Genomic DNA, 22,170 nt, shown 5'->3' on the forward strand with positions numbered 1-22,170 from the left:
AATTTCCTCCCCAGTCACCGCTTTACTTCCGCTCAGCCAGTGATTTGCCGCTCTACGCATTCGGTGCGCCCATTCCATATGGGTATCATTAGGCTTCTTTTCCGTGCCCCGAAACTGTCGGCGATACGTGTCCGGAGTTACAGCGTACCGTCGCAACAGTGTCTCCTTAACTAGCTCATACTGTGTCACTTCCTCAGCACCCAGAGTACGAAAGGCTTCCAGGGCTCGCCCGGATAGTTTCCCAGACAATATCGTGGGCCACTCTCTGTTGGGAATCTGGTGCAGGGCACATTGCCTTTCGAAGTCCGCCAAATATTCATCAATCCCTGTCTCGCTCTCTAGGAAGGGTCGAAATGCCGCATAGGGTATCTTGGGCATCCCAGCATTTTCGACAGGGATGATTACCTGCGGGGCTTCAGCATTGCGATGTGCGTTCGCTAGGTTGAGTTCGTGGGCTCGAGTCTCTCGTATATCCTCGTCCGCCTCCGCCATCAACTGCTGTACCAATTCCATGGAGGGGTTCGGCCCGTATAATGAGAGCCTTTCCCGAACAATCCTGGTTTTTTCGTCACTAATCGTGGTCGGTGTTTCCGCCATTGTGAAGCTCTGATCCAGTTCGGTCAATTCTGCGATCAGCTCTCTCCTCGGCCGGTTGCTGGCGTACCCCCCTCTGCTTTCAAGTAAATCCTTTAGGGTTGTACGCTTCAATTTTTCGTAAGCGCTCTCCATCCGTTCTGTACCTCTCCTAGGAAATCCAGGAAAATCCCGCCGCTGCCGCCAAATGTTACGGTTACCCTTAGTCTCGCTGAGAGATGGACCGCTTAGTAGCCTGGATCCCTATTGCTAAAGAGGGGAGAAGCTGCTTTCCATAGTATTCTATATGAGTCTCGCAAATATAGAATAATCTCCCTTAGCTGCAGTACAGCTAGGATACCCTTCTGCCCACAAAAACGAGTCAACGCTGCGATTGAGGGTCAAACAAGAACTCAGGACTGGGATGCCCAGCCTGCTTTTTATTAAGGTTACATGCACACAGGGCACTCCCAGGGGGAGAGGGGGGGAAGCACAAAATCCCCCATCACACATTTAGATAGAGAGCACTGTCTTTTGACAGGCCACAATAGGATTACAGTACTTAAGATAACAAGTTTACAAGTTCATCTTATCAATTAGCAGTCTGGCTCCAGAGGTGATTAGACAATGGGATTTGTTATCACTAAACTTAGAGCTGAAGCCAGCAAACGTGTATTTAGGCAATAGTTTCTAAAAGCTGAAAAAAAAGAGTTAACTCTTTATGAAATGATACTTGTTACGGTTTTCTTGGAGCCCTTCTTAGGCGCTGGCTTGCTGGTTCAGGCATTGCTGCTGGGAAATAAGCTCTTCACAACAAAATAACTAATGCTTCTGTAACACTGACGCTTTAAGAACCATGTCTGATACTGCCTCACAATATGCAGAAGCTGAGGAAGGAGAGCTTCAGTCAGTGGGTGATGTTAATGACTCAGGAAAGATACCTGATTCTAATATTTCTACATTTAAATTTAAGCTTGAACACCTCCGCGTGTTACTTAGGGAGGTTTTAGCTGCTCTGAATGACTGTGATACCATTGCAGTGCCAGAGAAATTTTGTAGACTGGATAAATGCTTTGCAGTGCCGGTGTGTACTGATGTTTTTCCAATACCTAAAAGGTTTACAGAAATTATTAATAAGGAATGGGATAGACCAGGTGTGCCGTTCTCTTCCCCTCCTATTTTTAGAAAAATGTTTTCCAATAGACGCCACCACATGGGACTTATGGCAGACAGTCCCTAAGGTGGAGGGAGCAGTTTCTACTCTAGCAAAGCGTACTACTATCCCTGTCGAGGACAGTTGTGCTTTTTTAGAGCCAATGGATAAAAAATTAGAAGGTTACCTTAAGAAAATATTTATTTAACAAGGTTTTATCCTACAGCCCATTGCATGCATTGCCCCTGTCACTGCTGCTGCGGCGTACTGGTTTGAGTCTCTGGAAGAGGCTTTACAGGTAGAGACTCCATTGGATGACATACTTGGCAAACTTAGAGCACTTAAGCTAGCCAATTATTTTATTTCTGATGCCATTGTTCATTTGAATAAACTAACGGCTAAGAATACTGGTTTTGCTATACAGGCGTGCAGAGCGCTGTGGCTTAAATCATGGTCAGCTGACGTGACTTTAAAATCTAAGCTACTTAACATTCCCTTCAAGGGGCAGACCCTATTCGGGCCTGGTTTGAAGGAGATTATTGCTGATATCACGGGAGGAAAAGGTTGTGCCCTTCCTCAGGACAGGTCCAAATCTAGGGCCAAACAGTCTAATTCTCGTGCCTTTCGAAATTTCAAGGCAGGTGCGGCATCAACTTCCTCTAATAATAAACAAGAGGGAACTTTTGCTCAATCCAAGACGGTCTGGAGACCAAACCAGACCTGGAAAAAAGGTAAGCAGGTCAAAAAGCCTGCTGCTGCCTCTAAGACAGCATGAAGGAACGACCCCCTATCCGGTAACGGATCTAGTAGGGGGCAGACTTTCACTCTTCGCCCAGGCGTGGGCAAGAGATGTTCAGGATCCCTGGGCATTGGAAATTATATCCCAGGGATATCTTCTGGACTTCAAAGCTTCCCCCCCAAAAGGAAGATTTCACCTTTCACAATTATCTGCAAACCAGATAAAGAGTGAGGCATTCTTACACTGTGTACGAGACCTCCTAGTTATGGGAGTGATCCATCCAGTTCCAAAGGAGGAACAGGAACAGGGTTTTTACTCAAATCTGTTTGTGGTTCCCAAAAAAGAGGGAATCTTCAGACCGATTTTGGATCTAAAGATCTTAAACAAATTCCTCAAAGTTCCGTCGTTCAAGATGGAAACTATTCGTACCATCCTACCACTGATTCAGGAGGGTCAATATATGACTACAGTGGATCTAAAGGATGCGTATCTTCACATTCCGATACACAAAGATCATCATCGGTTTCTCAGGTTTGCCTTTCAAGACAGGCATTACCAGTTGTAGCTCTTCCCTTTGGATTAGCTACAGCCCCAAGAATCTTTACAAAGGTTCTAGGGTTGCTTTTGGCGGTCCTAAGGCCGTGGGGCATAGCAGTAGCCCCTTATTTAGACGACATCCTGATACAGGCGTCAAACTTCCAAATTGCCAAGTCTCATACGGACGTAGTACTGGCATTTCTGAGGTCGCATGGGTGGAAAGTGAACGAGGAAAAGTGTTCTCTATCCCCACTCACAAGAGTTTCCTTTCTAGGGACTCTGATAGATTTTGTAGAAATGAAAATTTACCTTGACGGAGTCCAGGTTATCAAAGCTTCTAAATTCCTGTTGGGTTCTTCATTCCATTCCGCGCCCTTTGGTGGCTCAGTGTATGGAAGTAATCGGCTTAATGGTAGCGGCAATGGACATAGTGCCGTTTGCACGCTTACATCTCAGACCGCTGCAACTATGCAGGCTCAGTTAGTGGAGCGGGGATTACACAGATTTGGCCCCTCAACTGAATCTGGACCAAGAGACCAGGGATCCTCTTCCTGGTGGCTATCTCGGGTCCATCTGTCCAAAGGTATGACCTTCGCAGGCCAGATTGGACTATTGTAACAACAAATGCCAGCCTTCTAGGTTGGGGTGCAGTCTGGAACTCCCTGAAGGCTCAGGGATCGTGGACTCAGGAGGAGTCTCTCCTTCCAATAAATATTCTGGAACTAAGAGCGATATTTAAGGCTCTTCAGGTTTGGCCTCAGTTAGCAACTCTGAGGTACATCAGATTTCAGTCGGTCAACATCACGACTGTAGCTTACATCAACCATCGAGGGGGAACAAGAAGTTCCCTAGAGATGTTAGAAGTTTCAAAAATAATTCACTGGACAGAGATTCACTCTTGCCACCTATCAGCTATCCATATCCCAGGTGTAGAGCACTGGGAGGAGGATTTTCTAAGTCGTCAGACTTTTCATCCGGTAGAGTGGGAACTCCATCCGGAGGTATTTGCACAACTGATTCTCCGTTGGGGCAAACCAGAACTGGATCTCATGGCGTCTCGCCAGAACGCCAAGCTTCCGTGTTACGGATCCAGGTCCAGGGATCCCAAGGCGACACTGATAGATACTCTAGCAGCGCCCTGGTCTTTCAACCTGGCTTATGTGTTTCCACCGTTTCCTCTGCTCCCTCGACTGATTGCCAAGATCAAGCAGGAGAGAGCATCGGTGATTCTGATAGCACCTGCGTGGCCACGCAGGACCTGGTATGCAGATCTAGTGGACATGTCATCCTTTCCACCATGGTCTCTGCCTCTGAGACAGGACCTTCTACTTCAGGGTCCTTTCAACCATCCAAATCTAATTTCTCTGAGGCTGACTGCCTGGAGATTGAATGCTTGATTTTATCAAAGCGTGTCTTCTCCGAGTCAGTTATTGATACCTTAATACAGGCACGAAAGCCTGTCACCAGGAAAATTTACCATAAGGTATGGCGTAGATATCTTTATTGGTGTGAATCCAAGGGTTACTCATGGAGTAAGGTCAGGATTCCTAGGATTTTATCTTTTCTCCAAGAAGGTTTGGAAAAAGGATTGTCAGCTAGTTTCTTAAAGGGACAGATTTTTGCTCTGTCTATTCTTTTGCACTAGCGTCTGGCAGATGTTCCAGGCGTTCAGGCATTTTGTCAGGCTTTAGTTTGAATCAAGCCTGTGTTTAAACCTGTTGCTCCACCATGGAGCTTAAACTTGGTTCTTAAGGTTCTTCAAGGAGTTCCGTTTGAACCTCTTCATTCCATAGATCAAACTTTTATCTTGGAAAGTTCTTTTTTTTTTTTTTTTTTGGTAGCTATTTCCTCGGCTCGTAGAGTCTCTGAGCTATCTGCCTTACAATGTGATTCTCCTTATCTGATTTTTCATACGGATAAGGTAGTCCTGCGTACCAAACCTGGGTTCTTACCTAAGGTGGTATCTAACAAGAATATCAATCAAGAGATTGTGGTTCCATCCTTGTGTTACACAATCTGGACAATGTCTGTGCTTTAAAGTTTTACTTACAAGCTACTAAAGATTTTCGTCAAACATCTGCTTTGTTTGTTGTCTACTCTGGACAGAGGAGAGGTCAAAAGGCTTTGGCAACCTCTTTTTCTTTTTGGCTAAGAAGCTTAATCCGCTTAGCCTATGAGACTGCTGGACAGCAACCTCCTGAAAGGATTACAGCTCATTCCACTAGAGCTGTGGCTTCCACTTGGGCCTTTAAAAATGAGGCTTCTGTTGAACAGATTTGCAAGGTGGTGACTTGGTCTTCGCTTCATACTTTTTCAAAATTTTACAAATTTGATACTTTTGCTTCTTCGGAGGCTATATTTGGGAGAAAGGTTTTACAGGCAGTGGTTCCTTCCATTTAAGTTCCTGCCTTGTCCCTCCCTTCATCCGTGTACTTTAGCTTTGGTATTGGTATCCCACAAGTAATGGATGATCCGTGGACTGGATACACCTTACAAGAGAAAACACAATTTATGCTTACCTGATAAATTTATTTCTCTTGTGGTGTATCCAGTCCACGGCCCGCCCTGTCATTTTAAGGCAGGTAATTTTTAAATTTAAACTACAGTAACCACTACACCCTATAGTTCCTCCTTTCTCAGCTTGTTTTCGGTCGAATGACTGGCTATGACAGTTAGGGGAGGAGCTATATAGCAGCTCTGCTGGGTGAATCCTCTTGCACTTCCTGTTGGGGAGGAGTTAATATCCCATAAGTAATGGATGATCCGTGGACTGGATACACCACAAGAGAAATAAATTTATCAGGTAAGCATAAATTGTGTTATTATAGGTGGCGACGGTGTAGGGGGGGCAGATTAGGGGTTAATACATTTATTATAGGTAGCAACGGTGTAGGGGGGGCAGATTAGGGGTTAATAAATTTATTATAGGTGGCGACGGTGTAGGGGGGGCAGATTAGGGGTTAATAAATTTATTATAGGTGGCGACGGTGTAGGGGGGGCAGATTAGGGGTTAATAAATTTATTATAGGTGGCGACGGTGTAGGGGGGGGAGATTAGGGGTTAATAAATTTATTATAGGTGGCGACGGTGTAGGGGGGGCAGGATAGGGGTTAATACATTTAATATAGGTTGCGGCGGGTTCAGGGAGCGGCGGTTTAGGGGTTAATACATTTATTATAGTTGCGGTGGGCTCTGGGAGCGGCGGTTTAGGGGTTAATATGTATAGAGTAGCTTGCGGTGGGCTCCGGGAGCGGCGGTTTAGGGGTTAATATGTATAGAGTAGCTTGCGGTGGGCTCCGGGAGCGGCGGTTTAGGGGGTAATAACTTTATTTAGTTGCGGCGGTGTAGGGGGGGACAGATTAGTGGTGTTTAGACTCGGGGTACATGTTAGGGTGTTAGGTGCAGACAGCTCCCATAGAAATCAATGGGATGTCTGTCAGCAGCGAACTTGTACTTTCGCTATGGTCAGACTCCCATTGATTCCTATGGGATCTGCCGCCTCCAGGGGTGGCGGTTTGAAAACCAGGTACGCTGGGCCGTAAAAGTGCCGAGCGTACCTGCTAGTCATTTGATAACTAGCAAAAGTAGTGAGAATGTGCCGCACATCTGGAGTGACGTAAGAATCGATCTGTGTCGGACTGAGTCCGGCGGATCGAAGCTTACGTCACAAAATTCTACTTTTGCCGGTCTCGAGCCTTTGATAACTAAGGCGAATCAGCCTCGCCACAAATACGCTGCGGAATTCCAGCGTATTTGAGGTTGACGGCTTGATAACTACCCCCCAATGGATTTACAAGTTGGGGACTATGTTACCTTATGGTTTGAATAAAGAGGTGGCACTGTTCTGTTTTCTTACTTAAAGATAATGAATGGTACATTGATAATAATTACAAGTTTGAAAAATGTTGAAAAGCGTACTTTTTGTCACTGGGGCAATATGAAATGTTTATGTGCATTATTAGAATTGAAACAATACTCTCTAGTGTTCTGTTGTGTAAATACTATTAGACTGGTGATGGGATAGTTATAAGTATGTTTGTTGATCCTACTGGAAGTGACGTCAGTGTCTTCTGTCAGTTTATTTTGTTGAGTTACCATGTCAGTGATGTTTTGCCGGTTTTGAGGGATCTAATCCAGCCTAGGCATTGGGACGGATACGGTTTGCATGGCCCATTGGCTGGCAGTGGCTTTATATGATTTGATTTAATTTAGGAATAAGTTGTTTTGTAAAGATTTTATTAAGTGATAGGTCCGAACATGAAGTGTGCTGACATCACTTCCGGGTGCCGTGAGGTAGCGGCTTGGCATTCTGTTTAAAAGCAGCAGTGTGATGAGTGTACTTTTTTCAGTTTTTTCTTGAATTGGTGTGATGTGATACCCTTGACAAAGATCCAGTACCAAAACGTTGAGACTATGAGACTGGAATAAAATACTGTGAGTTACCAGCTGTGTTACGAGGTGTGTTTAGTGACCTTCATACATATATATATAAATACAAGACATCAATGGGGAGAGTCGGCTAAAAAGAAGCCTAATACCTGCGATCGCGGAAACAAAAGCTCCGTAACGCAGCCCCATTGATGTCTATGGGGAAAGAAAAATTTATGTTTAAACCTAACACCCTAACATAAAAACCATGTCTAAACACCCTAATCTGCTGCCCCCAACATAGCCGCCACCTACATAAATTTATTAACCCCTAATCTGCCACCCCCAACATCGCCGCCACCTACATTACAGTTATTAACCCCTAATCTGCCACCCCCAGCATTGCCGCCACCTACATTACAGTTATTAACCCCTAATCTGCCGCCCCCAACATCGCCACCACCTACATTACAGTTATTAACCCCTAATCTGCCGCCCCCAACATCGCCACCACCTACATAATGTTATTAACCCCTAATCTGCTGCACCTAACATCGCCGCCACCTACCGCCAACATACTAAAGTTATTAACCCCTAAACCTCTGGCCTCCCACATCACTAACACTACATACAGTAAATATATTAACCCCTAAACTTAACCCTAACGTAACCCTAACACCGCCTAACTTAAATATAATTAAAATAAATAATTCCTATTTAAAACTAAATACATACTTACCTGTAAAATAAAACCTAAGCTAGCTACAATATAACTAATAGTTACATTGTAGCTATCTTAGGTTTTATTTTTATTTTGCAGGTAAGTTTGTATTTATTTTAACTAGGTAGACTAGTTAGTAAATAGTTATTAACTATTTACTAACTACCTAGTTAAAATAAATACAAAGTTACCTGTAAAATAAAACCTTACCTGCCTTACACTAAAAACTAACATTGCAATAAAATAAAAAAAATAAATTAATCAAATACAATTATATAAATTACAAAAAAAATAAACACTAAATTACACAAAATAAAAAACGAAATTATCAAAAATAAAAACGAATTACTCCTAATCAAATCAAAATAAAAAAGCCCCCCAAAATAAAAAAAAAACCTAGCCTACTCTAAACTGCCAATAGCCCTTAAAAGGGCCTTTTGCGGGGCATTGCCACAAATAAATCAGCTCTTTTACCTGTAAAAAAAAAATACAAACAACCCCCCAACAGTAAAACTCACCACCCACACAACCAAACCCCCCAAATAAAATTCTATCTAAATGAACCTAAGCTAACCATTGCCCTGAAAAGGGCATTTAGCTCTTTTACGGTGCCCAAACCCTAAGCTAAAAATAAAACCCACCCAATAAACCTTTAAAAAACCTAACACCAACCCCCGATGATCCTTTTACAGTTTTCGAAGACCGGACATCCATCCTCATCCAGGCGGCAGAAGTCTTTATCTAAGCAGGCAGAAGTCCTCATCGAAGCCGGCAGAAGTCTTCATCCAGATGGCATCTTCTATCTTCATCCATCTGGCACGGAGCGGGTCCATCTTCAAGACATCCGGCGCGGAGCATCCTTTTCTTCCGATTAGGAGTAATCCAAGATGGCGTCCCTTACATTCTGATTGGCTGATTGAATTCTATCAGCCAATAGGAATTAAAGGGAATAAAATCGTATTGGCTGTTGCAATCAGCCAATAGGATTGAGCTCGCATTCTATTGGCTATTCCAATCAGCCAATAGTATTGCACTCGCATTCTATTGGCTATTCCAATCAGCCAATAGAATGCGAGCTCAATCCTATTGGCTGATTGCAACAGCCAATAGGATTTTTTCCCCTTTAATTCCTATTGGCTAATAGAATTCTATCAGCCAATCGGAATGTAAGGGACTCCATCTTGGATGAAGTCACTTAAAGGGAAACTTCATTTTACAGCGACCATTGGAAGAAGAGGATGCTCCGCTCCGGATGTCTTGAAGATGGACCTGCTCCACGCCGGATGGATGAAGATAGAAGATGCCGTTTGGATGAAGACTTCTGCCCGCTTGGATGAAGACTTCTGCCGGCTTCGATGAGGACTTCTGCCGCCTGGATGAGGATGGATGCCCGGTCTTTGAAAACTGTAAGTGGATCGTCTGGGGTTAGTGTTAAGTTTTTTTAAGGGTTAATTGGGTGGGTTTTATTTTTAGCTTAGGGTTTGGACACCGTAAAAGAGCTAAATGCCCTTTTAAGGGAAATGCCCATCCAAAGGCCCTTTTCAGGGCAATGGTTAGCTTAGGTTTATTTAGATAGAATTTTATTTGGGGGGTGTGGGTGGTGGGTTTTACTGTTGGGGGGTTGTTTGTATTTTTTTTTACAGACAAAAGAGCTTATTTCTTTGGGGCAATGCCCCGCAAAAGGCCCTTTTAAGGGCTATTGGCAGTTTAGTGTAGGCTAGGGTTTTTTTATTTTGGGGGGTCTTTTTTATTTTGATAGGGCTATTAGATTAGGAGTAATTCGTTTTTATTTTTGATAATTTCATTTTTTATTTTGTGTAATTTAGAGTTTATTTTTTTTGTAATTTAGATAATTGTATTTGATTAATTTAATTTTTTTATTTTATTGTAATGTTAGTTTTTAGTGTAAGGCAGGTTAGGTTTTATTTTACAGGTAAGTTTGTATTTATTTTAACTAAGTAGTTAATAACTATTTACTAACTAGTGTACCAAGTTAAAATAAATACAAACTTACCTGTGAAATAAAAATGAAACCTAAGCTAGCTACAATGTAACTATTAGTTATATTGTAGATAGCTTAGGTTTTATTTTACAGGTAAGTTTGTATTTAGTTTTAAATAGGTTATTTAGGTAATAATTGTAAGTTTTATTTAGATTTATTTTAATTATATTTAAGTTAGGGAGTGTTAGGGTTAGGGTTACATTAGGGTTAGGGGTTATTATATTTATGTAGTGATGCGGGAGGGCGGCGGTTTAGGGGTTAATAGGTTTATTATAGTGACGACAATGTCGGGGAGCGGGGGAATAGGGGTTAATACATTTTTTGTCCAGAGAGGCAGATTAGGGGTTAATCATTTTATTTTAGTGTTTGCGATGTGGGAGGGCCTCGGTTTAGGGGTTAATAGGTAGTTTATGGGTCTTAGTGTACTTTGTAACCGTTTAGTTATGAGTTTTATGCTACAGCTTTGTAACGTAAAACTCATAACTACTGACTTTAGATGGCGGTACGAATCTTGTGGTTATAGAGTGTACCGCTCACTTTTTGGCCTCCCAGGCAATCTCGTAATATGGAAGTCCCATTGAAAAAGGACTTTTTAAAAAGTGCGGTACTGACGTTGCGTGACGGCCAAAAAGGTGTGCAGTACACCTATACCTGCAAGACTTAATAATAGCGGCGTTAGGGAAAAAGCATTGTTATGAAGCATAACGATGCTTTTTCACTCATAACGCCAAATTCGTAATCTAGCTGAATGTAAAGTAATCATTATTATTATTATTTATATTATATATTATTTATTATAATAAAAATAACAACAATAAATAAGGGACATTGTACTCAAACAGTTTCTATTTTGTTCTATAAACTGATACCCAGATAGCTGATTCTCACTGACTGATAGAGACAACTTCTACAGAAATCGTGTTTTAATCAGTACAGGAGCATCCATTACAGAAAAGTATTGTAACACATTATTGAAATATTTTAATGGGACAAATACACGTCCCTTTTATTTTACTTTTAAACATTTTTTTGGAATGCAATAGCAGCAAAACTAAATCAGCTCTTAGAATGTGAACAGACAATTAGTGTATGTGTGCTGTGCAGGGAAAGGGGATGTGGGGCTTAGGGGAGTGATGTACTCTTCTGCTTTCAGTGCAGAGATGACAGGATGGGGGCTGCGAAGGAAGCCACTGAGGGATCTCTGTCGTTCCAGCATGAGTGCTGCTTAAAATGTTAATGTGTTTTAAGGGGGAGGAGGGAGTAAATTCAGATATAATTGAATTCAGCGTTAAAGGGACATTATGCACTAAATAAATGCTAGATAGAATGATGAATTCAAAGAAAATATTAGTCTGACAATAACATAGATGTATTTTTAAAGTTTCATTAGCTGTTTAAATGTTGACAAATTAAGTGTAACGTTTTAGTGTCTGTTAAACAATGGGAGCTGCCATGTTGTAACTTAGGTTACTTTCTCTGCTGTGGCCAATTAGGGACAGTTATAAAAAGGTCACTAGAGTGTGCAGCCAATGATGGCGTGGAATATAACAGTGTTCTGCACTTCCATTTCTAACAGGAATTGAAATACTCACAATTTCAGAATGGAATTACAGGAAAGGGGGACAAAATAAACATTTAAAGTATATTGCAGAGGTTTGGTTTTTTTAATATATATATATATATATATATATATATATATATATATATATATATATATATATATATACAATATATAACTTTATATTACCATCACAAAGTGTTTAATGTCCCTTTAAAGTTGTTCAGCATCTCACATTTCAGCAGTCAGCTGCTATAACTAAAAGGACATTTCCACAGCAGTTCAATATTCATAAAAAAATATATATATTCAATTTCTTTGATCTTATCGTAATTATTCTCTTAATTTGTTATTAATAAATCCCCCCTAACAGTAAACCCCCCCACCCCCACCCACCAAACCCCCCAAAATAAAAAAACATAACACTGAAAAACCTAAACTACCCATTGACCCTAAAGGCAATCAACTCTTTTGCAGCCAAAAAATCTAATCTAAAAAAGAAGCCACCCAAAAAATAAAAAAAAGCATAAGTCTAACCCCCAGGCGGTGATGACCTTCTTCCAAGCGGCGATATCTTCTTCCAGCGCGGCTGTTCAAATAAGCCAAAAGGATTTCAGTAGCTCTAATCCTATTGGCTGATTTGAAAATTTCAGCCAATAGGAATGCAAGGTTCCCCAAATATAAAATGGGTACTTTGCATTCAATCTTCAGTGGTCATCGTACAAAGAGGATCCTATACGCTGGATGGCTCCACGGTCGCCAGTCCTGTTCTGTGGTCACCTCCGCTCCGCTTCGCCTTGGTCCTGGATGAAGATACAGTAGAAGAGGTCCCCACGCTGGAAGAAGATATTGCCACCAGGAAGAAGATCATCACCGCCTGGAAGAAGACCTTCTCTGCCGGATTTCAGGAATGATGAGTACCTATTTGGGGGTTAGATTTAGGATTTTTTTTATTTTTTGGTTTGTTTTTTTTTATATTAGGGATTTTTCGGGCTGCAAAAGAGCTGATACAAATGCCCCTTTAGAGGCAATGGGTAATTTAGGTTTTTTTAGTTTTATTTTGGGGGATTTGGTGGGTGGGGGTTTTTTACTATTAGGGGGGGGCTTAGTTTTTTTTAATCTAAGAGAGCTGTTTAATTTAGGGCAATGTCTTACAAAAGGCCCTTTTAAGGGCTATTGGTAGTTTAGTTTAGATTAGGGGGTGTTTTTATTTGGGGGGGGAATTTTCATAGGGGTATTAGATTAAGTTTAATTTTTTTATTTTTGATAATTTGGTTTATTTTAGACTTTTTTATTTTTTGTAATTTTAGATTTATTTAATTTAATCTTAGCTTTTGTTTTTTTAAGTAAGTTTTTTTAATTTTAATTGTAACTTAGTATTTTTTATTTTATGTAATTGGGGTTAATTTAGGGGGTGTTAGGTTAGTGGGGCTTAGTAATTAAATTAGTTATTTGTGTTGTGGGGTGTTGATGATTTAGGAGTTAATAGGTTAATTAGGTTTAATGCGATGTGGGGCGTTGTCGGTTTAGGGGTTAATAGGTTAATTAGATACTTTGCGTTGTGAGGGATGGAGGAGTAAGGGTTAATACATTTATTTGTTAGATTGTGATGTGGGTGAATGGCGGATTAGGGGTTTATAGTTTTATTAGGTATATTGCGTTGTGGGGGGTTGGCGGTTTAGGGGTTAATACTTTTATTATTAGTTGCGATGTGGGGTGATGGCGGATAAAGGGGTTTTGACCTGTCGGGTTTATTTTTGGAAGGCGGGTTAGACTGTTACAGAGATTTTACTTTTTTTTTTTTTCTTATGCGCCGGCAGTTTCTAAACTGCCGTAAGTCACTGGCGACTCCAGAAATGTGTATTTACTCAAATTTATAGACATCGCCGGCGCAGTTTATGTGATTCCCCGATGTGCAAGGTGAAATTATGGGCGACGCGGGTTTCAGCAGTTATGCTGAAGCTTGCACTATATGTAATCTCGCCTCTGTTTTTTAACTGAACACATGGGTGAGACAATCGGTATGTATATATATGCTGCCACCAATCAGCAGCTAGAACCTAGACTTTTGTTCTGCACATGAGCTTTCCTAGATAAACCTTTCAGCAAAGGATAACAAAAAAAGGAAGCAAATTAAATAATACAAGAAAATTGGAAAGTTGTTTACAATTGTATGCTCTGATTAAAACACAATTAGTAGCTATAGTTACTAAAAGCAAAGGTTATATTTTATATGGACAAGTTATAACATGTTTATAATTGACCAGTTGTACACACAGTTGTTCACACTGATATGTTTTATGTGGATGTATTATTGTAGGGGTGTTATAACACCTGCGATATTACTGCAATATTAAAGTACTGAACCAAAGGTTAAATGGACATAATACTCATATGCTAAATCACTTAAAAAGTGATGCAATATAGCTGTAAAAAGCTGACAGGAAAATATCACGTGAGAATCTCTATGTAAAAAAGAAAGATATTTTACCTCACAATTTCCTCAGCTCACCACAGTAAGTGCTGTGTAAATATTTATACTTCAGCTGCTGTCCAGCTGCAGGAAAAAAAAGGAAGAAATAAAAAGCAGCCAAACAGCATCAGCAGTGCTGAGGTCATGAACTATTTTACTGTGATCTTATGAGATTTCCCGTAACTCTCATGAGATTTCATAGAAAACTTCCTTAAACTGAATAGGGAAATAACATGAGTGTGCATGAGGCTCACTTCTTTGCCTGTCCTGGGACAGGCATACTGATTTGCTGCTTAAAGTCCCTTACAATGGGGTGTAAATTCTTAGGACATTTTGAGGTAAATATCTTCCTTTTTTACATAGAGATGTTCAGGTGATATTTTCTAGTCAGCTTTTTACAGTTTTCAAGTGTTTCAACATTTGAGTATCATGGCCCTTTAAATTAAAATAAATAAATAATTACTGAAATTGTATTGGGTTTGTGTAATCATATTTATAATTGCTTATCCTACAACAGCATTAAAACAAGCAACACAATAAAATAATTCACATTTTGAAGTAAAATATGTGGTAAGAAAAAATAAATATTATTTCATGTACGTTACTTTCTGTGAAGTAATGTGCTTATGCTCCAGTGGCAATGAATGCAGTGCCCCCAAGTGTCCATTGGGAGTATTGCACCCTATCTGCAAAAAAGGATACACTACACTAGTGATGGCAAAACGTTTTGAGCCCGAGTGCCCAAACTGCAACACGAAAGCAACTTATTTATCTCAAAGTGCCAACACTGCAATTAAACCCGAATACTGAGGGTTTTTTTTTTTTTTTTTTTAAAAACACTTTATACAGCTATAGGTGCGGTAACTCCTAGCCCAACTGAAGTTTGAAGAACAAAGTGAAATAAGCCCATAGAAAGTATTACACATTTGTAATCTGTCACACATATTGTCCCACTATAGATTTGCCGATAATGACAGTGTTTTATGCAGGGAACTTTTTTTGTACCAAGAAATTTTAAAATGCTGTAATTATTTAATATAAAAAAATATTTCCATTTGTATAAAAAAACACAAGTCTGTAGGTTCCTGTCACTGACCTAGACTCTGGGCATATTGTGATCAGCTCTGGGTGTGAGGGGAACTATGCACATCTGTAGCAGAATAAAGAAGCTTTATTATTATTATTATTATTATTATTTATTACACAGTCCATATAAAGCAGAGTGGTTTGTGTACACATAACTTTGTTTAAACCCCCTCAGCTGCAGCTCTATACACAGGAATGTTAAAGCAGCTGGCAGTAACGGGGTTAATTTGAGCCTGTGCAGCATTTATAAAAGGGATACAACATGTTTAACCCCTGAGATGCTGTGCCATGTGACCTGTCACTGGCTACAACCTGTGGCCATGCCTGACCTTGGGGCTGCCTGTCCCATGTAAGCTCCTGTGCACAAACGGGCTCCATGTGCCGCCTGTCCCCTCACTGTGATGCAGTCACCGTCTGTCCTTGTCTCCCCCTCCTCGACCTGCCGTCATGTTTTCTGGGGAGGGTTTTAATAAACTCACGAGCACAAAACTCGTCCACTACACCAGGCTAGGAGTGGGTATGTCTAAAGGGAGGCTCTGCGCATGAACTGTTATCACCTCATTTGTCCTCATTTACATCAGACAATGAGAAGCTTCCTGTGCCTGTCACCCCTGATGGCGGCCCTGCACTCACGTGCCAACAGAGAGGTCTCTGCGTGCCAGCTGTAGATTCGCCATCACTGCACTACACGATTACTGGAATTAAAGGAACATAAAGGTCCAAAAAGGATTTTCATATCTGAACTACAGTTGAAATAATCGGCTAATTAGTAACCATGGTTACTAACCTCCTCTCACCCACCATCTGATTACTTCACCTGTGCTCTAGTTCAGATATCATGAAAAGCTGACACGTTGGTGTTCCCTGATGACTGGAGTTGAAAAACACTGTGGTAGAACATTTTGTTTTTGTTATATTGCTTGCATATACCTATAAGTTTAACCCTTTAATTGGAGTCAGCTCTAGAGCAGATGCATTTTACAGGCTCAATAGATACCTCACTTGAAAGAGGGGAGTCTGTCCTTTCAAATGATGAGTCACATGCGCCTGTAAGATGCAGATAATCACTCTTAAAGTGGAAATAACCTGAGTGCGAAGCTTAAGTAGGGCCCCTATCTCCCCTTCTGTATGTGTTAGAGGAACAAGTGGCCCTCCTCATTTAAAAGAGGAAGGAACTCTGTCTTTTTATATGAGGGGGTCTTTTGTCCGTCTAGCACAAACTAAATGGGGGAGAGGGGGACTCTGTTAGAGACGTCTCAGCCTTAGACACCTATTAGTCCATCTGCAGGATATTGCCTCTTGCATTTTAAAGGGGTATGTGACCCCTATTGTGAAAGAGGTAATTGCTTTTAAATGAGGTCTCACCCCCTCTAAATTTCAAATGATCATGGTAATGGTGATCAAGTGCCGCAAGTATACACCTGTGCAGTGCGTTATGGGGGGGGGCACTTTTAGAGCCCCTATCCTCCCCCCATAAAACACAGAGGGGTATGAGGCTCCAGTTTAGACAGATGAGAACCCCTTCTTTCCTTCAATGTGGGATCTTATACCATTGTCATCCCTGTACCATGTGAGACCCATAACCCCTTTTTTGTGCTGCATCAAGATTCAGGAGTATAGCAGTTCTAAATTATAGGTATAGTATATCCCTATGGGATTTCAGCCATAATTCCCCGGAGGGGTTGCAGGACATGTCCCTTAGCATCCTTCTGTGGGATTATCAGTACTCCTCTGTTATATCCTCTGCTGTTCTATTCACAACACTGGATGGGCTCTCTATTGGACGCAGCTTCTTCCTTGCTGGTAAGCTCAGTGGAGTGGTTGCTCATCTCAGGTAAGTGTCAAACAGCACTCACATATCCCACAGGCTGTTTGTAGATACACTACATTGTATAGCATAGCTAGGGGACTGAGGTAACACCTTTAGACACATAGATTTTATTCTAGTGTTTGGGACAAACTTTTTTCTATTTACACTATACCTGGGGGGTTTATGGACTCACAACAGCCTTTTTAATACTCAGCTGCTTATTTATTTAAACAACTGTTCTGATTTTTTGGGGGGTGTCTCTTTAAGGACACTGCAGACTGCTGCATTTACTCATTGCTCGCTGGTGGTTACTGCCGGTGTTCTGTCGTAATTTGCTACTTCCACATTTGTTTCTCTCCACCTCTCCAACAGATTGTAATATGCACATTTATTTAAAGGGACACTGAACCCAAATTTTTTCTTTCGTGATTCAGATAGAGCATGAAATTTTAAGCAACTTTCTCATTTACTCCTATTATCAAATTGTCTTCATTATCTTGGTATCTTTATTTGAAATGCAAGAATGTAAGTTGAGATGCCGGCCCATTTTTGGTGAACAACCTGGGTGGTTCTTGCTGATTGGTGGATAAATCCATCCACCAATAAAAAAGTGCTATCCATAGTCTGAACCCCAAAAAAAAGCTTAGATGCCTTTTTTCAAATAAAGATAGCAAGTGAACGAAAAAAATTGATAATAGGAGTAAATTAGAAATTTGTTTAAAATTACATGCTCTATCTGAATCATAAATGAAAAAATTTGGGTTCAATGTCCCTTTAATAACGCTATAGGGCTCCATTTATTAAGCAGCCGTTAACAGGGGTTAACAACACTCTCTAGTCTGTACTAGACTTAAAGGGACACTGTACCCAAAAAAAATATTTTGTGATTCAGATTGAGCATGACATTTTAAGCAATTTTCTAATTTACTCCTATTATCAAATTTTCTTCATTCTCTTGGTATCTTTATTTGAAATACAAGATTGTAAGTTTAGATGCCGGCCCATTTTTGGTGAACAACCTGGGTTGTCCTTGCTGATTGGTGGATAAATTCATCCACCAATAAAAAAGTGCTGTCCAGAGTACTGAAACCAAAAAAAGCTTAGATGCCTTCTTTTTCAAATAATGATAGCAAGAGAACTAGGAAACATTGATAATAGGAGTAAATTAGAAAGTTGCTTAAAATTGCATGATCTTTCTGAATTACAAAAGAAAAAAATTGGGTTCAGTGTCCCTTTAAAAGAAATGCGCAAACTCCCCTTTAATGCCACCCACACTAAACTAACAATGCTGCCACCACTTATGATTTATTAAAGGGAAAATCCTAAGGAAAAACCCAGCCTTGCACATTAACTTTCTGAGTACAATTTAGCAGAAAATAACCTAAATTATACAGTTCTAATATTCCAGTCTCTTTCAGTAACGTGGTTCAATTATTAGACAAAGGCCAAACTTAATAAAAGAATTATTTATTATGCCAAAAGTTTTATGCACAATGCATTATTAATAAAATGTTGTTACAAATAAAATTACACATTAGCAAACAGTTTTTCAAAATTAAAAGAAGAAAATTAGAAACCTTACACTGTACAAGTCTTTGGAATCTGTTACCAGAGAGATGGCTTGAAGCAATTAGGTCCTTACTCTGTGTTGTCACAGCCTCCCTTGTAAAAATGACATCTGATAGCTGAAAAATAAGATTCTTATACCTATTTTCCATAGATCAGATTGCCTGACCACACCCTCCTGGGCGGGCTAAGAAACCCCCCTGTCTTTAAACACATATAGGCATTAGACCAATGTCCTTTTATTGACCTCATCAGGATATGGGGGAGAAGCACTGTGGTATATCTGGAGCTGACAGATTGACTCAATGCATACACAATAACATTTGGAGGAAGGGTTTTTTAGAAACTATTTATGAGGGGTTCTGGCACATCAAAGAAAACACAAACAAACTCAGTACACAGCTATTTTTAAAAAACAAACAACTTAGTTCACAACTAAACAGAATTAACCCCTTCTCAGCTAACTCCTGAGGTATTCGTGACAATCTTGGAACTTTGTCGATTCTTCAAGCTCTTCAGTCGGGCCTCTCCTGAAAAGGGAAGTTTTCAGTCAATGTCACAGCTGTGGCATATGTAAATCATCATGGAGGAACTCTCTGCCATTTGGCAATGCAGGAGGTCCCTCAGATTTTAATTTGGGAAGAATAGAATCAATGCATTCTGTCAGCAATTCACATTCAGGGAGTCAAGAATTGGGAGGCAGGCTATCTCAGTTGCTAATCGCTACATCCGGGAGAGTGGTTTCTCAATCAAAGAGTTTTCGATCAATTGGTTCACAGGTGGGATCTGCCAGAAATAGACTTGATGGCCTCTTACTTAAACCACAAGCTTCAAGCTTATTGTGCAAGGTCCAGGGATCCCAAAGCTCAGATGATCAATGCCTTAGTGAGTCCGTGTAACTTTCATCTGGCATACCTCTTTCCTCCATGTGTTGTTCTTCTAAGGATAATAGATTGAATCAAGTTGGAGTCTATCTCAGTCATTCTGATAGCCACAGCTTGGAGCCGCAGAACCTGGTATGCAGACTTAATTCATATGTCCAATTCTCATCTCTGGTTTCTTTCTCAATGTCAAGACCTATTACTACTCTTTTACAGGCCAGAAAGCCTGTAATTCTAAAAATGTACCACAACATATGGAAGATATACTTTGATTGGTATACTAACAGAGGTTTTTGCTGGCATTCCTTCAGGATTCCTAGAATCCTTCCATTCCTGCAACATAGTTTAGATAAGGGTCTATCTGCTAGTTCTTTGAAGGGTCAAATTTCAGCTCTATCTGTTCTCGTTCAAACTTCCTGATATTCAGACTTTTGTCCATGCCTTAGTAAGAATTAGACCTATTGTTAAACCTATTTATATTCAATTGAATTAAAATCTAGTTCTCTCTGTTCCCCCTTTTGAGCCTTTGCATACTATAGATATTAAGTTCCTGTCCTGGAAGGTCCTTTTTTCTTGGCAATATCATGAGCTAGGATAGTTTCAGAGCTATCAACCTTATCATGTGAATTTACTTTCCTTATTTTTTTACAAGTATAAAGCTGTACTTCGTACCAAATACATTTTTTTACCTAAAGTTGTTTCTTCTGACAATATAAATCAAGAAATTGTTGTTGCTTATTGGTGTTTTAAGCCTTCAAATTCCAAGGTGAGGCTTCTCCATAACCTTAAAATTTTATCTTCAGGCTACTAAGGATTTCAGACAGAGCACAAGCTTATTTGTGCATCATTCTGGCCCTTGTAAAGGTAAAAAAAGCTACAGCAGTGGCTTTGTCTTCTAGGATAAAACAGGTAATTCACAAATCATACTTGGTGGCGTGAAGGTCGCCTCCTCAACGTATCACAGTTCTATCTACTAGATCAGTTGCTACTTTGTAAGCTTTCAAAAATGAAGCTTCAGTGGAACAGATTTGCAAAGCTGCAACATGGTCTTCCCTACATACTTTTACCAAAATTTCCGTTTTGATGTTTTTGCTTCTTCGGAAATAAAGATAGCAAGAGAACGAAGAACAATTGACAATAGGAGTGACTTAGAAAGCTGCTTAAAATGGCATGCTCAGAAAAAAAATTGGGTTTAGTATCTCTATAAGCATAATTTCTTTTTTTTTCCGTATTTGATATGTTGGCATTTTCATATAGTAGGATATTTCTGCAAACTCAAGTTATTTTAAAAAAAAAAAAATCTTAGGTCTGCTGAAAGGAACACCAAGGTATAATTTGTGTGGGTGTATTTTTTTGGTGGCGCTGATTGAAGCAAGTAAGTCTTCTGTATTCAGTTTCTCAATATACCTCAAGACAAAAGCATAAACAGTGGTACAATACATTTTAGACAAATCCTGCTAAAAAAAAGGAATCTACTCATTGGAACAAGATGTAAAATTCAGGATTGTTTAAGACTCTTGGCTTTTTTAAACTATATATTGAAATCTGATAGGTAGAGATTGTGAACCATTTACCACAGATGTAAAGATATGTATCCAAAGTATATTTGATTAAAAAGAAAGATAATGCAATTTTAACTTAATTTGTTTTATCAAAAATGTCTTTTTTGATAATCATCTTTGGCAAATGGGAAGAAGCTCAAATGTAAACTATTTGCCGATAAATGTCGGGAATAGGTAGGAGGAGCTTTTAAAAGTGTAACAGGTGTATTCGTCTCCAGTTGTTATAGCTCTTTTATTGAGATATTTTAGCTCTTGAGAAAGGCGGTAGCACCGGTGAAACACGTAGAGCAGTTATTTTAATGTTTTTTATTGTTTTAATTAACCTTTTAAAGGATATTCTGCCAAAGAGTCTTCAATAAACAATCGTGAATTTTACATCTTGTTCCAGTGAGTACATTCCTTTTGTAGCAAGATTTGTCTAAAACTTATTGCACCATCGTTTATGCTTTGGTCTTGTGGTATATCGAGGAACAGAATACAGAAGACTTATCTGATTTAATCAGCACCACCAAAAACACACAGACATTAAGATTTGGCTATTGGAGACGCCATGACTGGCAGCGATACAAAAAGGAAGTTATATACATTCATTCTCATGATTGTATCTTTTTTCTTGATATAATTTGTGTGGGTACCTCACAGAAAAAATGTATGTTTAAATGCAATTAGGGCTAAACAACTAAAAACAGCTCCAGCACAGAGGCATGGAAATGACTCAGCAGAGAAAGGGCTAAGTAAAGCTTATTTATTTAGGCTAAAATGTAATTGAAAAATAAAGGGGAAATGGATATACAGTATGTTACCTATTTGTGCATCTGGTTCCAGTAAAAAAATAGATTTTCTGTAAATCGTGTTGCAGTTTAGGCTGTTTTACAAGATATCAAGAAATATGTTTTTTAAAAGAATTTATAGAACCAAAAATTGATAAAAGAAGTATTTATCTTACTCCCTTTTCTCATCTCTCTTTTAGAATATCTAATCTTTCATAAGTCTCTCATTATTTTACTGCATTGCATCCCCATTGTTCCACTTTACGGAAAGCCACTGGTATCAATTACCACCTACCATTTTCTCTCCTAGATGTTGTTGCCACTATCCAGAGATTCCATCCACTCATTTCATATTTCCCTTTCCACTCCCT

The 22,170-nt window shown here is 39.8% G+C and overlaps 1 protein-coding gene across 1 annotated transcript in view; it reads left to right on the plus strand.

Annotated features, from left to right (window-relative positions):
• Positions 1 to 22,170, plus strand: part of LOC128653640 (proto-oncogene tyrosine-protein kinase Yrk-like) — a 316,484-nt gene that overhangs the window by 244,185 nt on the left and 50,129 nt on the right.

The sequence above is a fragment of the Bombina bombina genome, chromosome 3 (assembly GCF_027579735.1).
Source record: "Bombina bombina isolate aBomBom1 chromosome 3, aBomBom1.pri, whole genome shotgun sequence".
Lineage (NCBI taxonomy): Eukaryota > Metazoa > Chordata > Amphibia > Anura > Bombinatoridae > Bombina > Bombina bombina.